A 16,981-nucleotide genomic window follows, 5' to 3' on the forward strand; every position below is an offset into this window, starting at 1 on the left:
TCCTGGATTGAAAAGGACTATTATGATCATCATTTCAATCCCTCTGGCTGTGTGCAGGGTCACCAACCATTAGACCAGGCTGCCCAGAGCCACATGCAGCCTGGCCTTGAAAGCCTCTAGGGATGGGGCAACCTCCTTGGGCAACCTGTTTCAGCACGTAATACATTAATAGCTTATGAATCATGAATGAATTATTTATAGAACTGATTAATATTATTTTCATAAGAAATACTGATTCCTTATCCCGCATATTTGAAATTAGCCATAAGGTTTTATGATTCAAGAACAAGCAGACAAACTGCCCCCAAACAAATTGTGTTTATCATTCCAAAAATTCCAAATATATGACATTTTTACTTCATAGACAGTATAGCTACTGTTATGTATGATTACCATATTTTAAAATAAACTGTTTTACTTCTAAATTATTGAAACAGCCTCTGTATTCTATTAACATGATTCAGGAAACAAACTCCTACTCATATCTCTATATTTTTCACTTACATTATAACTGTGATTTTGTTACTCATTGACAACATCCAAGACTCAGGTGCATTTGGAAGAATATGATTTAGTGGCAACGATTTCCAAAGCAAAGATAAAATAATATGACTGTTATTAACTAATATGCTTTCCATGAATCTCCCCAAAATGAAATAATTTGAAGTATTAATGATCCATCATTAACATCATAAGAAAATGTGGCTGCTTGTATCTATTTTCATTTTGAGCTACCACAAAATAAATAAATAAATAAAATAATAAAAAAGTATCAGCTCTTTAAGAACTAACAGTAGCACCAAGTGTTTTATTTGTCTTCAGTTATATTGTATCCAGATTGTATTAAGCTCTTTTTAAACTTTTGCCTCCACTGCCAGGCAGCTCTACTGCCTCCACAGACCAGAGGCAGAGAAGGGCTTTGCCATCTCTCTCATCGAGCATTCAGCACCATGAGAGAGAAGAGATAACTGAATACATATATTCAATATAAACGTTGTTTAAAGATTTGATTTCCAATTGGCTGCACTACAGAGATGTAGCAGAGACATCTTATCTTCCTGTCTCATGCAGTTACCTACCTACCAGTTATCATAAGGCTTTACACAAGAAAACTAAGAGAACCATGAATAGTGTTAATACAAAAAATCAGTATTGTTGATAATAACAAAAATATAATTATTTTTTTTTTAAGAATAGACTCAGCTTTTAAGGAATGGAAGTTGCTCAAAATACTTTCAAATGGAATGTCAGTAACACAAAATAAACTTTGAAAAAGGGAAACTCTCTCCACAACATAATAAAGTACAATATAAAGCACAATGTCTAGTTGATGTGTTACATTAATCTTTCATCTTTGAGATAAACTTTAATCCATGTTTAGTAATGAGTGGAATCTATTTCTGAACACATATCTGCTGGTTGAACTGGCCTGTTGGAGGGACTGTAACAAATTATACATTTAATATATTTCTGCTCTAGCTTGACTAAATGGAGAGAGAAAATCAGTCTAAGTGAATGCAGAACTTGTGTGACAACACAGAGATTTATACTGATCTTATTCTCACAGACTCTGTATTACTGAGACACATGCAGAACTTGACCACTATAACTCAGCAACTACCTGCTGAGGTATATCATTTAACAAAACATCCAACAGAATTGTTCAGCATGACATCTTCAGAATTAGCTAACACAAGTCTAGGACAGGATATAGTTGTGGAATGAAAGTGAATAGATACTAGCTGTTATTAACCAACTGAAATCTTTTTCACTAAATAAAAGTGAAAGATCTGGTTGATGTAAATTTAGAGTTAAATTCTCTTGGAAAATATTCTGTTACAAAAATGGAGGCGGAAATTACAAATTTGAATTTGAAATGTGAGTCTTAAAAAAAAAAAAAAAAAGATGAAGGAAGATCCATTTATCTGTTTTCTGTAATGTAGATTGCTTTGCTTTGCCCATTTTCAGAAATGACAGTGATGCAAACTCTAAGACCAGACAGAATTGCCAGAGGGAACAAAAGCATGGGAATGGAAATCTATTAAGAGAACAATGTTTCAGTGTTTAGTTCACTAATTTCTTCAACACAAAGACTATAAACAAATTAAGAAGCCAGACTACATTGCTACAAAGAGGTGAAGATAATTAGTTAAACAGATAATTGGAATATGATCTGTGAAGAACCAGGTGTCCTTGAGACACAAAGAAACAAGTCACAATAATAGAGATTGCAAAGGACCTGTCCAACCCCCCTGCTAAAGCAGGTTCAAGAAAACACCTAGGAGAGTTTTGAATATGAAATAGTAAAATAAAATACAAGTTCTTCAACTGAAGTGTGGGGATACAAGAAAAGCTGTTCAGAGCAGCAGCTGTGGAGCAAGATAAACAGCATGAGAACCAAGGACACCTCTGCAAGGAGAAGAAGAGTCTCACAGCTCTGATTGGATATGTGCCTGCATGGACAGTTGCAAAGTGTTTTGTAGAATGCTTTGTTGACATGTAAGGTGTTTGGGAAAGTTGTAAGGGCGGATGGGAAAGTTAGAAAATAACAACTTGTGAAGGTATAGAAGGGATGTGAGAACTTGTAATAAACGATTTGGATCATTCACATCTGAGTCCGTGCCTGAGACGCTGCACTGAAGAAACAAAATTTTTTGTTGTAAGTTAAAAGGGCATCAGCAAGAACTGAAAGAAAAAGAATCTTAGGAACATCAACTAATCACAGCAAGACTAATGACTGGTAAAAAGATGCAACTATGAAAAATATGATTAAAAGGTGTTTCAGCCAAACTGATTATAGTTGAACTAGGTAGATATAAATGTCATGTGTGTATGACAATGTGAAGCCTAAATTAAAATACAGTTTTTGCCATTCATATTTAGATACAAAGAACTTGAACTTTAACAGATGTAGAGAACATACAATGAGCAATAACTAGTCACGCTAATGAGAAGAGTCTAAATGAATTTCAATTGCTTTAAATAAAAGGACTTTGGAACAGTCCAGTGAAACTAAGATCAGGAGAAACCTAGATAGGTAACAATGGAAGAAGAATGCTTTAATTTCACAGAATGACAAAACTGTAAGGGCTGGAAAGGACCTCTAGAGAGCATCTAGTCCAACCCTTCTGCCAAAGCAGGCTCCCTAGACCAGGTTGCACAAGTGGGCATCCAAGTGAGTCTTGAATTTAGAATATAAAAGTCATGAATTAGGGTGTAAACTGTTATTAAGAGATGAGAAAACATCTAGCTTCTAGCCTGACAGGTAGTCAAATCTGGAACAGCTGTTTTAGAAGCTCCTAATCCATCACACATTTCTTATCTTTCAGTTTTGATCAAATTACATCCAATTAAGTTGTATTACTATTACCAATTTATGGAAAACTCAGGGCTTACTGAAATCAGGAGGAATTTTATATTAGTGGTAGAAGTATCATTTTTCTCTTTAGTCAGACAGAGAGGTGGAATGGTTGATAGTGCTGCTCTGGAACATACACCTGTGACACTTCAACCTACACCTGACCTCCTTCTCTAAGGCAGATGGCTTAGTACCATCCATATGCAAAACTGCACATAAAAAGTGTATTCTAATTTGCAACAATTCAAATTTAGAAATCAGTAGAACAGTCAAAAAATATTATCTGTAAAGAACCAATAGAAAGTACATAGCCATTTATGGATGAGGCAAAAGAGCAGATAAATACGAGCATACTGATGCTGAAACGTTGAGCAGTATTAATCCATGGCTCCCAGAGTAGAAGCCTGGAGAGACTGCTTCACTGCAACACTGAAGGGATCAGTGAAGACCAGGCTGAAAGCACAGAGAGGTTTGAAGATCAAACTGTGAATGGTAAATTCACCATGTTTCTTTAAATTAAGTGCTTTCGGCTGATACTTATACCTTGATTTGTTCAAATGAGTTTCGCTTGAAAAACAGATATTATCTTGAGGAAAGTTTTAAAGAAATATCATTTCCATGCATATTTTACTTACCTGCATGATGTCATAATTATCTCTTAGCCATTATCCACATGAACTAACATTAAGATATATTTTTGTACTACATACTTCACATTTGTTGTCTTTGCATCACAATTAGAATCACAGAATCATAGAATTACTCAGGTTGGAAAAGACCTCAAAGATCATCAAGTCCAACCACAGCTTAACCATAGTGCCCTAACTCTAACAACCCTCTGCTAAATCTTATCTCTGAGAACCACATCCAAACGGCTCTTAAACATATCCAGGGACAGTGACACAACCGCCTCCCTGTTGATCCTATTCCAGTGCTTAACAACCCTTTCTGTAAAGTGTTTCCTAACGTCCAACCTAAACTTATCTTGGTGCAAATTGAGGCCATTTCCCCTCATCCTGTCACCTGTCACTAGTGAGAATGACTTACCCTGCTCTCACTGTAAGCACCTTTCAGATACTGGAAGAGAGCAATAAGGTCTCCCCTCAGCCTCTTTTTCCCCAGACTAAACAGCCCCATTTCCCTCAGCCTGTCCTCATAGGGCTAATTTTCCAAGTCCTTCACAAGCCTCATTGCCCTTCTCTGGACCTGCTCCAGAATCTCCATGTCCTTTTTGTACTGAGGTACCCAAACCTGAACACAGTACTCAAGGTGAGGCCTCACCAATGCTGAGTACTGTGTAATGCTGAGTAATTCCTGATGCAAGCCAGGATGCCATTGGCCTTCTTGGCTGCCTGGGCACATTCCTGGTTCATATTCAGCCAACTGTCCATCAGCACACCAAGGTCCCATTCCATCAGGCAGTTTTCCAGCCACACCTCTCCAAGCCTGTAGTGTTGCCTGGAGTTGTGACCAAAATGCAGCACCTGACACTTGGTTCTATTGAAACTCGTGCTGTTAACCTTGGCACATTGATCGAGTCTATCCAGGTCCCTCTGTAGTGCCCTTCTTCCCTGTGGCAGATAAACACTCCCTCCCAACTTGGTGTCATCTGCAAACTTACTGAGAATGCACTCAATCACCTCATCAAGGTCATAAATGAAGATGTTAAACAGAAGCAGCCCCAACACTGAACCCTGCCGACATTTCACAGTCACATCTAGTACCTGCAGCTGTGTTCTAAGTGTGTTCTTGCTGAGTGTTAAAGCAGAAGAAAGTCTGAAAGACATATGCTGCACAAGTTAGATCAGCAGTTTAATTAATTTAAAAAGTTAAACTTGATAGTTTTAATGAGAAACATAACTTATTGAAAATAATTGATTAATTTCTACTTTTTGCCATGTTAAACTCTGATTTTGTACAGAATACATAATTTTGAATGCTATTTATAAAATTTTCCTAAAAAGAAACTACATTAATGCAATACCACCTTCTTTATTTGTCCTAATCCTGCTGCATGAGTAAAATCAGCAATCCATAAAAGGCCATAAATTTGACACAGCTGTTGGTACAGAAAGTACTATTCTAATTCTTTCCAGTCTTGTTCGTACTTGTCATACTGCTTTTATTCTCTAATAACAAAATTATTTTTTAACTCGTGCTTGTCGCTTTTCTAAAATTATCTGTGAAGAAATGAGAGACCATACGATTAGCCTTTACTACATTTTAGTTTAATAAATTGGATCACTAGCCTTCTCTGATAAGTTTTGGACCCATCAATGCAAATCATTAGCATTATTAAAATTCCAAGACACTCCATTTTCTTTCTCCCTTTGCCTTGCTCTCTTTTATCTTTGTAGTCAAAGATTCCCCTTCAAGAACTGTTTTCTTATTACACAGTTAGTTTTACTGGAAGGAGTTTTTTTGCTTATAAGTAGAGCATTAGGTCTCTCTCTCATAGAGAGACAGATCCATCAAAAGCTGATTTGCTGCATCTGAACATTGACTAATGAGAATAAACACATAGTATTTCCAAACAGTGGTCAGAGTCTGCACGAAGTTCTGGAAAACTGCTGTAAAGTTTACACCAAAATTCACACAACCAAGAAGGCGATAGTATAATTTGACCCAGAAACTTTTCAGTTCTCCAAGTGAAGGCAATAATGCAAAATAAACAAATAAATAAAAAGAAAAGTTGAAGGAAGAATATAATTTTTCTTAACTTGTGTTTTTTATTTCCCTTTGAATTATTCCAAACAATGTCTATATATATGCCAGCTTTCTTGTTTCCAGTGAATAAGACCACCCTACCCAGCAGAAAAAACTTTATTAAAATTGCTTTTATTTTTTTTATTATTATTATTGTTTTTAGTTTAGATAAGCACACTTTATTATTATCAAATCCCTTGAAGTTGGACTTAAGTTCCAATTATACTGATGTGGCCTTGTGTCACACCTACTGAATTTGGTAGCTCTACTTCTGAGTTAGGTCACAATAGAAGAGATTCAAAACTTTCAAATGTGCAAATTGGAGTAGATTCAACACAACTATCAGTCCTTCAAGATTCCGAAAACATCTGATTCCAGATGGAAACTTCTCAACAGCAAAATCTCTCAAGGTATCTTGGCATTTACATTACAGGTCACTTCCCAAAAGTTCAAGGGTTATCAAAATAAGAAAGGGAAAACACAATGAAACATTTCAGAACCTCCATATGGGCTGCATCTTATCTGGAAACTGGGCCCTTTTGCAAGAACACCTAGGGCTAATGTCAGAGAGCTGTCAAAATTCCAGTTTAATTCACTGCCCCTAATTCTATTCTCATACTCAAACTTCCCTATGGTCTATTACTGAGTGCAAAATGATGTTTTCATTTCAAGATGCATAGTGAGTCAACGATCATAGTTCAGCTCCTTGCTTTCAAAAGTGCTTTTATACAATGGAGAAATGAAAGGTACTAAAATAAAACCATGTTGTAGTTTTTAAATTTGTCCATTTGCATTACACTGAGGACTTGACTAGTCCTTCACATGATGTCTAAGAGTAGACAGCAAAGAGAGTTTCTGAAGCATATCATACAATAATGAAGAAGCTCATTTGTGTTGAATAACTCAGCAGCATTTCACAGTTAAGTTCCTGTTAAGTCTTTACATAAAGATAAAATACGTATTCCTGACAACCAAATTTTACGTACACAGTTTCCCAATAAATTATGTCTAGTAGAGGAGTTTTACTACTGAGAACTATATTTTTCTTCCATTGGTATTTTCAGTCTAAAAGCAACTTGCTATGATGGCAGAAGCAAAAGGAAAAAAGAAAAATACTTTGTTTTCCCACCAGTTCTCTTTATTAAGCATTGGGAAACTATTACAAATTTTCATTGTCTTGAAATGTAGGCCTAAAACCTCTTCCCAGCCTGATTAAATCCTGTCTGCCTTTTCATTCTCATGTGCATATTTTCACCTTCTGTTTTGGTTTGTCACAAATGATCCTCTGATCACATAGCTACCTATTTCAAGGTACATTTTCAACTGAAACTGATCTCTACTACTATGAACATGTATGTATGTATATATATCTCAAGCAGATCAACCATAAAATGCAACAATAGCTGAAAACTAATTCAATTCCACATATTCTTCTGTTTAAACCAAGTATGTAATTACTCATTATCAATGTAACCTTGGTATGGCTAGAAAAATGAAGAAAAACATCTGTTTAATAAGGACTTTCAAAAACAGTATTTGATGAAGAGGAAATATCATTCTTCCAACCAGTGAAATCAATCACAGAAATATAGGTTCATAAAATCATAGAGACGCAGAATGGTTTGGAATGGAAGCAACCTCAAAGATCACCTAGTAAAACTTCTTTGCTGTTGACAGATACATAACCTAATAGAACAGGTTGCCCAAAACCCCAGATATGGAATTTCCAGGTTTGGAAATCCACTGTTTCTCACCACTGCTGCAGAAAATAATTTCTTCCATATCTAACTTAAATCTAACCTCTTTCAATTTAAAACTATTACTCATTGTCTTATCACCACAGACCCTTGTAAAGAGGCCTCTTTACATCTTTCTTATAGAAATGAAAAGATGCATAGATGTGTTCCCAGAGACTTCTCTTCCCCAGGCTGAACAGTCCCAGTAAGAGAGGCACTGGAGCCCTCTGGTTATCCTTGTAGTGACTCCAGAGGTGGTTTGGAAAGAAAAATAATTGATTTAATGGATAAGGAAGATTTTGTTTTATTTTAGGAAATGAGATTTTTTTGCTGCTATTATTCAAAGATCAGCTGAAACTAACTTTTAAGTAAGAAGTTATGAAGTTTGAAAGATTGAGTGGCATGTTCAAATTTTAATTAAAATTAACGTCACCTTAAACTAAAAAAAAAAAAAAAAAAAAAAAAAGAGTAAAAATAACTGAGCAAATCGAACCCCAAGTTAATTTAGAATGAGAACTTTAACTTCCATTTCAGTTTCTCCTTAACTACCTTACTTTTTCCTGTGATGCCATACAGAAAGGTCACAAAATAGTTTTCTGCATAGGCCTAGAAAAGAAACAAAACATAATAGCAAAAATAAATCATCCTCCTATAAGGACATATCTTCCCTCACACTTGCCTTCAAAACTTTGATTCTTAATCTGGTCTCTGGCTGTGCGTTAGCAGCAGCTCCATTGTATACAAGGAGTTTACCTACTTCCTATCATTTCTACATTAGTCACCCCTCCTTTGGTAATTTTATGTCTTAGAACTTAAGCACAGAACTCCTTTGGCCTCTTGTCCAGAAGGAAGGACAACCAGTTATTCTGAGGACAGCAAAATAAGCAAAATAGCCACATTAAATCACAAGAATTAAGACAATGTACGACCGTTTTGAATATTTGGCATAAAGGATCTTTGTGTTCTAGTTCCTGTTAAAACTGAGGAAAATACCTAGATTTTTGACTTATCACAGCAGCTAAAAAGCCACTTGTTTGAGATGAAAAAGTAAATGGAATTTTGCCTGTGTGTTACAATATCTACTTCACTGCTCCAATCCTGCTTTGCAGCCAAACAAAGCAACAGAAAGCAGCCAACTACTCAAACTAGTGTTATTCTGAGTGATGACAAATTTTAATGAGAGCAGACGTTCCCCGCATTAGATTTAACTCTTGCATTCCAGGTATAATTTTGAACAATTTTCCTAAACTCAAATATCTGCAGATTAAAATAAGACCTCTGTTTCCTTAAGCTTCACTTTGTAGAAGTGGTTTTGATTCTGAAATTATCTGTGGTGGCATCCTAGTCAAGGAACCCACTTCTCTGTCTCGGTTTTTCCATTACCATTTCTATGTATGTATTAAGAAAATATAGCTGTATTTTCTTAACACAATCTGCCTCTAAGATATGATATTAATCATTTTTTCCATGCCTCTGTTTCTCTGGGCACACTGGCACTCCCTATATTTTGTGTGAACTGTGCTGACTTTTTACTCCCTCTTACACTCTCAATAAGTCAGCATCTTTTGCACAGCTTAGATCCTGTTTGTATTTTCATCTCACAAACCTCAATCCACAAACTATCAATTATAATATAATATTGCCTCTTCACCATTTGACTCTGACTTTCTTTTAAGACCATAGATTTGTCAAACAACTTTGGAAATGGAGGTACTGCCAACAGCTAACTGAAGTGAGGTGTGTGAGAAAAAACACAGGTCAATGTCTCCCATGACTGCAGAGGAACAATTGACTGCAGAGGATTCAATAGCGTTGAAGGCAACAGTTTAAAACAAGAAATGCTATTTCACTGCAAAGAAGAAAGGGCTAATATCTGCAACTTAACCATCACTTCTTTCTCCCCTCATCTCAGAGAGAAGCATCCCTTTTCCTCTCCCTTTCCCTGGATGTCTTCCCTTGCATCTTATTCTCAGTACTGACACAAGTTTGAAGTGAAATTTGCATCTTATTCTCAGTACTGACACAGTTCAGATCTAGTGAATGTCTGTCCTAACATTTGCATTCCTTCATTTATCTTGTCTTTTTGTAAATATGACTTCCTGCAGTCTTGAGTATTTCTTCCTCTATAACTTATAGGAGAAAACCTGCTGAGTACTCAAGCACTGCTATGCTGAGGATCAGACAAAGGGGTATCAAACTCCCAGAGGTCCTTAATATTACTTCATCCAAGAGACAAAAAATACAGTTAAACTACAGAAAAGGAGGGGAACTGTGTAAAACTATGTGGTTTTGAGGAGAAGAGGAACATATACCTACTTATGTTTTATATCTAATAGAAGGCAGGAGGTCACAGCCTAGTGCTACTCTCCTCCAAAAGAAATGCTGCTGCACCTGTGAAGGCTTCACTCTCATGTCCTTCATTCTACATGGCCATCAGACACCATCTAGAGAAACCATTGTTGACGAGCACAACCTGCTTTGGATATACAGAAAATAGTTGCCCTACCCTGAAAACTATAGACAAAGTACTGCAGTGCAATAAAGGCCAACAATAAATGAAGAATTCATCCTTCCTCATGACAGTATTTTCCATACAAACCTTGAATCAACTCTTCTAACAGTACAGTATGCATTTATATAGCATATTCATTAAAGGAAAATCAAAGGAATACTGCAAAAAGGATAACAAGCAAAGCAGAACACATCAGCAATTGGTGGTCCTAGGTAAACAAAATATTTGCAGTTTTTGCTAAAAAGAGAAGAAGAAATGCCAAAATTATCTCTGCTAATGGTAGGGTCTACAAAAGAATTCTAATTGTTAGCAGAACTGGTGGGGAAGAACAGCAATTTGACACACTGAATTTTACATGTAATGAAAAGGAGTATTTTTTCAAAACTTCAAGTCAGATATCTATGTCCAGGAGAAAAATGTTTTAAGAATTTTCCCAACAAACCATGTAGGATTCAAAAAGCAGCACTTACTGCTTTTCTTTTCCTTTAAAACAAACAAGCACCACCAAATTCTGTTGGATTTTAGGGCACGCTCATGACCAGTGGCATAATATTCTTTAGCTCTAGTATTAAGCTTGACATTAATAGATCTTGGGCTCTTGGAAGATAAACCTAAATTTTTATTTATTTAAATTATACCTAAAAGTTAAAAATAATAGTAATAACAATAATAAAATATTGCCCAGGAGAATATTCTGTGAAGTTTGGCAAAATTAACACTTCTACACAATTTTAGCTGCTGCAACCTCCAGGCAGTAGCTGAGTTGAAGACCAAAAATGGATATTATGCACATTTGATATTAACAGAAATAGGAAAGCTTCTGGCACTATATTGCAGTCTGAATGGAAAATCAGATGGCACACAAAGGTCAACTCTTCTGCAGGGCAGAAAAATAACTCTTGCAGTCAATGTCAGTATGAATTCAATTGAAACATTTAGTCATGGAGTCTAATCTCAATCAAGTTGCTGCCCTGCTTACATTATTTGTGTGAATGAATTAGAGAACACTGAGACATGCTGGGGAGACTCTGCTAGCTACTACTGGGGAGAAAATATCATAGACAAAGAAATAATCAACATGAATTTCACAGTAAGGCAGATTCCTGTAACTACATCTGAAAGAAAAGACAAGAAGTAAGCATTTTGGAAGGCAGTCATGAAGTACAGGCTTAGGACTGAATAGAGTATAGGAAGAGACCCTTCAATCAATCCTACTTTAAACTGACAATCATATTCAGAATAAGGTACATTGTACACTTGTCCATTCTAGACTTCAGATAACATCTGTTTTCTCAGTAGGTTTCCTTAATGAAGAGTTCTCCTCAACATAATTTTTTGACTGCACTGAAATACTGAACATCATAATAGGTAGCAAAGTAAGGGTTTATCATACTGTCTAAGGTTTCTTCTATAAGAAGTACCAACTTCCCTTAGCCTCAAGTGGCATACTTAAATTCCTTTCTGTGGGAAAATGTTAACTGGTTATTTGTAAGTGCCTATTTTTGCTTTTCTTCTTCCAACTCAGCAGCCTGGGATTGTCGGCAGGTCTACTGAAGAAAACACAGTTATAAGTTAAAGGGTGTTTTTAACACAACTTCTACACTGCCCGTATGCAAGGAGTTCCATAATTTATAGTTGCAGATCCCTGAAAGCAAAGCACCAAGTCAAGTACAAAGTGTAACTCCAAGCAAGATGATCAGGAGAGTCCCAAGATGAATTTTACAGACTCCTGCTGACTCCCAGTGATATCTTTCATTATGATCCTCTCCTTCCCTTTCCAACTCAATCTATGTCTCATAAAATGTCAGAGTATTCACAGAACTAAAGCTACTAAACTAGGTTTAAAAAAAAAAATCACAAAACTGAACTGTTTACATGCACAGAATTTCACACACCTGCAAGTCACAACCTACTACATGCAATACAAAAATAAATAAATAAATAGATAAATAAATCAGATTATATGATTTCACTTGGAGTCATGCAAAGTGTTAGCAAACCAGAATTGCCTTTCAGCTTTTCCTTTTACTCAGAGCAGTTTTCAGAAAGAAGAAAACTGCAAGTTGTCCTGGTGGCAACGGACTACATTATTGGTTGTCTCATTTAATCTTGAGGAAATCCATCTGCACCACTTTCCATAAGCTTCTCTTGCCAGTCTGGTTCAGTTTTCTCCCTCTGTAGTACTCTGTTTAGTTATGGACCACTGGACTGTCCATTTGTTTGGATTCACAGTTTCTATGGAAAGAAAACCAACAACAAAAACAAAGATAAAGTAATCTGGTTGTTAATATGTCTGAGAGGCTGGATCTTTAATTTTTATTTGCCAATAAAGACAAATGTTAGCTAACATTTTAATGGAGACCAGCAAATACTTAACACCAAACAAAAGGAGGATTGTATTTTATTAATTTTGTCCTCTTAATCAACTGATACTGAGTGTTTATTTTCAGTTAATAATAGCTAAACAAGCAGAAACAAGCACCCTTTTTATCATAATGAATTCAACTATCTAAGCATTCTTTTACAGACAGATATCTTGAAGGTGGGGGAGTGGAGGAGGAGGAAGAGGGAAGGCTCTAAAACTTCTCTAGAGAGCCAAAAGAATACGATGAGACTGATGCAAAATAGCTCAGTTATTTCCCCTAGGTCTTCTAATCTACAGAACACTGTTGCATCAGTTTTACTGAAACTACTGTAGAAAATATTCTACAAATAAAGCAAATATATTGTTAAAATCCAACTTACATCAGTGAAAGAGCACTCAGCCTCTCCCTAATCCTCTAAAGCCCTTTGAAAACAGTAATGATGGGAGGAATTCTGAAAATCTGGTGTATCTACCATATCCAAATATACATTTTAGCATCATATACAGGTCAGCAAATCCTACTGGAAAATGCCAACAGCAAATATCACAATACAAAAAATCACACTTGTTTGGAAATCGTTATTTTGACATGGCCACCAGAGAGACCAAGTTAGGATACAATGTGATGCAATGTGATGCAATATGGTGCAACACAATGGAATAATAGTCCAGTTGGAAGAGACCTTCTAGTACAGTTGCCATACATTTCCAAAGAATAAGATTAACTTTAAGTCCAGCAAACTAATAATAGAAGCCGTAGAGATGGTTTTAAAATAACTAAAGGCAGAAGTTTATTTAATAAATAATATCTATCTAGCAATGTGGCCTGTATTATTTTGTAGGTAAACAATACTAGAGCAAGAAACATGGACTTTCTTCTATTTCACATTTTACTTAGACACATTCTAAGACAGTTATAGCAGCAAAATGACATACCACATATCAATCAATATTATTATTGAAATATCATATACCGAAGAAGCCACAGTAATTTAATCCATTTTCTTGGTGGGCTTCAAGATGTGCAAAATTCACCAGACTGTGCATCTGGGAGAGAAAAATACATATTTAGTAACCTTGCAAAGGGATTCACATGAAATAAAAAGCAACCTACACCATTTGAAACAAGAAATGCCAAGATGGTGGCAATACATTTAAACTCAAAGGTTGCTGTAATAGCAAAAGCCATGCATGAATAAAGGGGGAAACATGCTACAGGGAAAAGCAATAGGTCCTTTTTGTCCTTAGGCCAGGGGAATTTAATCAAGAGTCTGTGCTACTTCTGCACATTTTGGAGAATCAGAGAATTTAAGTTGTAAAAGGTCTGCATAGCACAAGAAAATAGAAGATGCCATCATACCCATTGCTAAATAAACGACTTCTCTGTCAGGCTTGATAAAGTGATAGTATAAATAACCTCCAAGGATAATTTGCTAATACTTGGCTAGTTGGTGTGATTCAGCAATTGGCACTGATAACCCAGTCTGATTTTCAAAAGAGTGATGGCATAGTTTAATCTTAATCTCCACTACAGAAAATTGCAGCTGATTGTAAGAACCAATGATTTACCAGGGTAACATATATTACCCAATGTATACACTGCAGAATCTCAGAGTAGCCATTTGTATCGTTGTCTCAGACTGCATAAATCTGTAAAAAACAAAAAATGTCATTTCAAACCACTCCAAAGTAAACAATATTAAAAAAACAAACACACAAACAAAACAAAACAAAAAAACAAAAACCACCACCCGTATCTCTTATATAAAGTGTAATTATATCCTTCATATAGTCTGATGCAGGGAACTACATAGGTCACTACAAAAATGTCCCCTGTTTTTCACCATGAAAACTACAACTGATACAAATGGCACAATACCATTAATAGAGCAAATTTTAAAGTACAAAACACTGTTTTTCAAAATAGACACCACCATTGGCTATGCTATGCCAACAGCAATAAGCAAGTTCCTGCTTGCTGTGCTTGTGAGATTCTGCACCAGTAGAGGTAACCCACTGTCACCACTGCTGAGATACACCACCCACCTTTCAGTGTGCTCATATTCTCTGTTTGGTCTCCAAAAATGTTCGGCAAGCTTTGATGAATACCAACGGGGACCATTTTTTCTGCATGGAGGAATTCAATTCCATACATTTGCTTCATATGCGCTTCCATATCGGTAGCCATTTTGTTAGACTGTCACTCTGCTGCCATCTGTCACACTGCAACAAAATGTAACAGAATACAGGTGGGAAGCCTCTACTGTCATACCACCAATATCCACCTCTAATGTCATGGGCCAGCATGATAGAATAGGAGGTATTATTTTCACAGCAGCACTCATTATTGAAATAATTTATGTAACCAGACCATTACTAGTTGTCTTCTTACATCTAATTAGAGCTTAGAATTTGCATGTGAAACCACTGCTTGAACTTTGATAAAAATTTATTTGTCCATAAAAGACTGCTGTGATGCAGTACCTTTTCCAAGTACTTCATGCATTTGTTACCAAGTTGGATTTCCCTTCTCTTCATTTTCAAATTCTAGATCTTCTCCAATTGCTGCTGTAGCTGTTCTGTCTAGCACTGTAAGAGTGGTAAATAGCACCTTGTTCACTGAGCATGCCTCAGGGGGAAAAACTACCTGCAAAGGGAAATCAGACTGGTGTAGCAGATGTCTCATTGACAAATGTAAATACAAAATTTTCAAGTTCATTTTCATTTCTGACTGTGCCACATCAGCTCTTCCTACACTAGCTGCTAGTCTAGAACTAGTGGCTAGAAAAGTAATTCCCTCTCAAAGATATCCAACAGCATAAAATGCAAATATTTCTATCAATAGAGGTCTTTCCTGGAAGAGAACTTAGATTATTTAAGAACCCAAAACAGAATGCAGAAAATCAACCACTGCTGGACACAAGCTATTTATTTCTCCTATTCACACTCTGAAGAGGTAGGCATTCCTGAAAGCAGAGGAATGGGGGCACAAGGTAAGCATATGTTTCCACAACATTACATCACCAGCACTGCAGCAGAAGAACCATTTTGCAGCATCCTCTCCAAAATTTGAAGTCTCAGTCATTACTGCAAAAACCTCAAATTAGTGATGGACAATAACTCTGGAGACCCTGTCCAAACAGTCATGTCAGTATTGTTTGCATACAAACCAACTGATGTGATAATACAAAAATGGAAGGCAAGGATAACCTTCAAATGGCATTGCTGAAATTTTCAGAGCTCTGAATCATGCATAGTCCTCATCGTCAAATGCACTTTAAAGGATAAAACAGCCTGAATTTCATTTTTTAAAATGGAAAAACATAGTCATATGTAAGGAAGAGATTTAGAACAGAACAAAACCTTTATGGTCTGTAAAAAAAATTCAGCTTATTTTTCTTTTAGTCAATTTCCACATATCCTCCCCCTAACGCTACAGACTTCTGAGAAGGATGGCTATATAACTAACATATAGAAAGCACTGTCTCTGCAAATACCTCCACAAACAAAACTTTTGCTAAATACACATCTCAGCAGATATGAAAAAGAAAGAAGACAGTATTCAGTCATACTCACTAACCTGGCCAAAATAATTTACAGCAAAAATGAAGTGAAAAGCTTCAATTGCTTCTCCCTTGAGTACTAGCTACCAGAGTCAGTAGCTTCAAAACAAGTATGGCACAGACGTACTGTCAAGCTAGCAGATGTTGAATCTAAGTCTATAGTTTAAAACACATAAAATACCAACAACACAAATGGATTTATCCTTTAGTAATCCTTTGTGACAACTATGACAACATGATATCCTGCACAAATCTCCTCAGACAAACAGCAGTCAGTAATATTTCAGAAATTCAAGAGAACAGTAAAACTATCACAAGGAAAAAGCTAGAAAATAATGAGGTCATTGGAGGAAGACTGCAATTACAGGGATAAACAAAGTATAGCTGGCTGAAATAAGTTCAACAGCAAATACAGAGATTTTAGCAGAAATTCTGCTATAATCTGGCTACAACGGATGATTTAAAAAAAAAAAAAATCACAAGATTATATGAATACTTTAAAATCCAGCTAAAGAAGATTATTACTATACTATTGTAGTTACAGAAGGAATTGACATTTTAAATAAGCACACAAATATATTTCACAACAGGTAAACAGAATTGTATGAAATTCCCTCCGACTACAAGGAGATAAAACTCTCTATGCAAAATAAAGAGAAGGAAAAGAAACAGAAGAGAAAAACAGAAGAGGAGGAAGAAGGAAAAAAACTGTAATCTCCGTCATAAAGTCTACTTACTGTA

General features: G+C 36.0%; 1 long non-coding RNA gene across 2 annotated transcripts; it reads right to left on the minus strand.

Moving 5' to 3' along the window:
* Nucleotides 1-8,249: 8,249 nt before the first annotated feature.
* On the minus strand, nt 8,250-16,771 carry LOC116653211. 2 transcript variants are annotated; one of them, XR_004306722.1, is made up of 4 exons: nt 14,724-16,771; nt 14,265-14,327; nt 13,614-13,724; nt 8,250-12,547 (listed from the first exon to the last, which is right to left on the minus strand). It is a non-coding gene; the product is annotated as an uncharacterized LOC116653211 (long non-coding RNA). The 2 variants fall into 2 exon arrangements; XR_004306723.1 differs by having other exon boundaries at nt 13,652-13,724; nt 14,724-16,768.
* Nucleotides 16,772-16,981: the final 210 nt, after the last annotated feature.

Source organism: Coturnix japonica, chromosome 3 (assembly GCF_001577835.2).
Source record: "Coturnix japonica isolate 7356 chromosome 3, Coturnix japonica 2.1, whole genome shotgun sequence".
Lineage (NCBI taxonomy): Eukaryota > Metazoa > Chordata > Aves > Galliformes > Phasianidae > Coturnix > Coturnix japonica.